This window comes from Tupaia chinensis, unplaced genomic scaffold (assembly GCF_000334495.1).
Source record: "Tupaia chinensis unplaced genomic scaffold, TupChi_1.0 Scaffold000330_1, whole genome shotgun sequence".
Classification (NCBI taxonomy): domain Eukaryota; kingdom Metazoa; phylum Chordata; class Mammalia; order Scandentia; family Tupaiidae; genus Tupaia; species Tupaia belangeri.
In genome coordinates, this window is record NW_006159824.1 from 2,748,522 (window position 1) to 2,752,044 (window position 3,523).

Sequence of the window (3,523 nt, forward strand, 5' to 3'; positions counted from 1 at the left end):
AGCCCGGTCCCCCGCGCCCGTCTGCGCTGGGGGGCGGGAGCCCCCGGCCGCGTGGCGCCCCCCCCCGGAGTGGGGGGTTGCCGGCCAGGTTCCCTAGAATCTTGCAACGGTGACCATTCATGTTTCTTTTTTTAGTGTATCATCAGGATAATAGATTTAAATAGATGGGTATGTAAATAATTTTTTTTTTTTAACTTCATTGTAATTATTTTTACTGGTTATCTTGTTTCCTTTGACTATTGTAACAAATTACCACAAACTGGGTGGTTAAAACAATACATTCATTTTCTCACAGTTGAGACCAGGGCTAAAATCAGGATGTCAGCAGGGATGTTCTTTCTTCAAAGGCTCTAGGAAAGTATTCCGGCCCTGCTTCTTTCAGCTTCTGGTCATTGTCATTCTTGGTTACATCACTCCAGTCTTTGCCTCTATTGTCACATTGCCTTGTCCTCTCTGTGTCTGTGTCAAAACTACCTCAGCCTCTTCCTTTGTAAGGGTGGTGTCATTGCGTCTAGTCTACCAAGTTAATCCAGGATAGGTTCCTCTTCTCAAGATAGGTAATTTAGCCGTGTCTTTTACCATCTGTGGTAATATTCACAGGCTTGGGGGCTTAGGAGGTACTGTGGTATGGACATGTCCCCCCAAAATTCATATTAAAATTTGGTGAACCATTGTTGCTGTATTAAGAAGGTAGAGAATGTGATTATGGTGTTGAAAGCTGGGTCCTTTGGGAGGTGACTAGGATTGGATGTGGTCATCAAGGTGGGACCCGATGACCAACTCCTGATAGCTTTATAAAGAGTGGGCACGTGGACATACAGGCTCTGCTGTTGCTCACTCGGGATGTCAGTGCTACCTTGGTCTCTGCAGAGTCCCCACCAGGATGACCCTCACCAGACTCATCCCTGTGACCTTGGACCTCTGAAAGCATGGTGAAACTAAACCTGTTTTCAGTAAATTACCTACTTAGGCATATCTGGTATTAGGAACAGAAAGCAGATTAAAACTGGAAATGAAGGGACCAGCAGTTATCATAATGACTATGTTGCTGGACTCCCATGTAGTCGACCGCGGTTCGAGTCCTGGACCCAGTGGCTTAAAACACACCGGGCGCGTGTGCATGCGTGCCCAAGATTCTGAGAGGAGAATGGAGGAGAAGAGATTGCGGCGTGGCCATCCCCCCTGGGGGGTGATTTCTCGTTTTCTATCTCTCTGTCTCTCTCTTTCTGATGAGCACACACGCCCTATAGCTAAAAAAACAAAACAAAACAAAACAAAAACCTCTCCAAAAAAAAAAAAAAAAAAAAAAACAAGAAATGAATGTCTTGAGGAGTGAGGTGGGGTTCAGCTTACCATATTGATAATCAAACTAATGTCCTTTTTGGCCAGTGTAGTCTGTTTAAATTGACTACTTAATTCTTTGATATAACCCTCTTTGAGGACAGTGCTTATTTTGTATACTTAGTGCCCTAGACCTGGAATCAGTCATTTTGTCTTAAGAGCTCTGGTTCCTTTTTGTGGGAATAACATTTGGGAACCACAGTTTGGGTGGTAGGAACGTAACATGTGTTTTTCTTTTTTTTTTTTTTTTTGACTGCCCTAAATTGTTTATTAGGTATGAATTTTACAAACATTTCTTAGATTAGCGGTAACGGTGGAGCTGGAGAGTATTGTGCCTTCTCCAAGCTGCATTGCGAGAGCTATAGTGTGGTGGAACTTGTGGCCCTTTCCAAGGCCTCAGCTCTAGCGGCCTGCGGATGTCAGCCCACGCATCTCCCTGTGCTTGTGGACTGGTTTGGTAATCCACTGGGTGGCAGAGTTTCTTCTGATAGTTTTATTGAATGTATCAATGAGGGTAACCTTAAAGAATTTGTATGTGGAATCTTCACCCACCCAGTAAGAAATCAGGACTCTTAGAGCCCCACAGTGGTGCCCAGCTCGCTCCTCTGCAACAGACTGGAGACTTCCAGCAAACTTGAGCTGGTTAACACCACGATGGACAGGCTTGCCATAGGTTGCACCCTTGGGGACTGGGCATTTATGGCCTCCATGCTGCACACGAATCCTATATATGACATAACCGTGCTTCACCCTGTAGCCCAGTGTACACGTTTTATCCCGCCGTGTGGGGCCGGGCGCCCGGTACAGCGCTGAGAGCTGGTGGTACTGCCAGCAGCAGGCGCTCAAGAGAAAGCGCATCACGTCGGACTGCTTCTTCTGCCCCAGCTCCTGGATGTACTTGTATGCGCCCATCCTGGCTTACCTGATGGCTGCCGCCAGATGGAAAGACATAACATGTGTTTTTCTAAAATAAATTGCATATTGTCATTCACTCAGGTACACCAGACATCATTTAACCTTTTTTTTAATGACTTGGTCATTATTGTGGATGTTAGTTTTGGTCCTAAGCTATAAGCTGGTAGCTCTCCATAGCTGCTGACGTTTCTTTTAAATTCAGTTTGTTTGCTTTTACATTAAATTTTTCCAAATTGCAGTTTGATTTTCTTCAGTGTTTTACTTTTGTTTTCCTGTACCCAATCCTCCTTGCTGTCATTGCAGACTGTTTCTCATTTACTGGGCTTTTCAACTTGCTATGTGTACACAGTTCTGAACTGTGCTTTGTATTCTTTATCTCACCCTTAGCAAAACTGAGGGTTATTAGGAAATATAATGGGTGTTATAGAGTATAATAAAAAGTTAGATGGGAAGGGGAGTCTTCTCAGCTAAATATCAACAAGTAAATGAGTTCTTCATTTCTGTTAAGCTCAAAGTCTAGTTTTTTAAATTTTTAAATTTTTTTTTTAATGTTTTTGGGTGAGGGCAGTGTGGTGGTGATGGTGCACGGAAGGGTATTTGCTCTTTGGTGAGTGGTAAACAATGCCTATCTGTGGTTATAGATTCCTTTTTTGGGATTTAAAAACCATTTAATGGGGTCAGTAGGTAGTGGATAAGGTACTAGAGTCCCACATAGCAGACTACAGTTCTAGTCCCGGAATGGACGTTTGCTTTCTCATCATCTCTCTCTCTCTGTCTGTCTCTGGTCAAATTAAAAAATAATACTAAATAAAATTAAATAATTCTTTAAGAAATTAAGAATAATTTAATTTTATATTCATTTGCATATTTTAATTTGACCAGAGAGAGACATAAAGAGAGGGAAAGTGAGAAAGCAATCAATCAGGTCCATGACTCAAACCATGGCTGGCCATGTGGGAGTTTCCAGTGCCTTAACCACCATGCCACCTGCTGGTCCCAAATAATTCTTAATTTTTAAATTAAAAAGTTTTTGAGAAATTTTTGCTACAGGGCATGTGTATTTGCCAGAGGGACAGAAAGTGAGGAGTCATCCCCCGGGGGAGGATGGCCACATCGCAGTTTTTTCTCCTCCATTCTTCTCTTGGGATCTTGGGCACACATGCACATGCACTGGCATGAGTTTTTTGTTTGTTTGTTTTTGTTTTTTAAGAATTATTTGTATTTGAGACCAGCAGTTAGTGTAATGGCTATGTCTCTGGACTCCCAC

General features: G+C 42.9%; 1 pseudogene; it reads right to left on the reverse strand.

Annotated features, from left to right (window-relative positions):
• Positions 1–1,448: 1,448 nt before the first annotated feature.
• On the reverse strand, positions 1,449–2,260 carry LOC102472705 (60S ribosomal protein L15 pseudogene; annotated as a pseudogene).
• Positions 2,261–3,523: the final 1,263 nt, after the last annotated feature.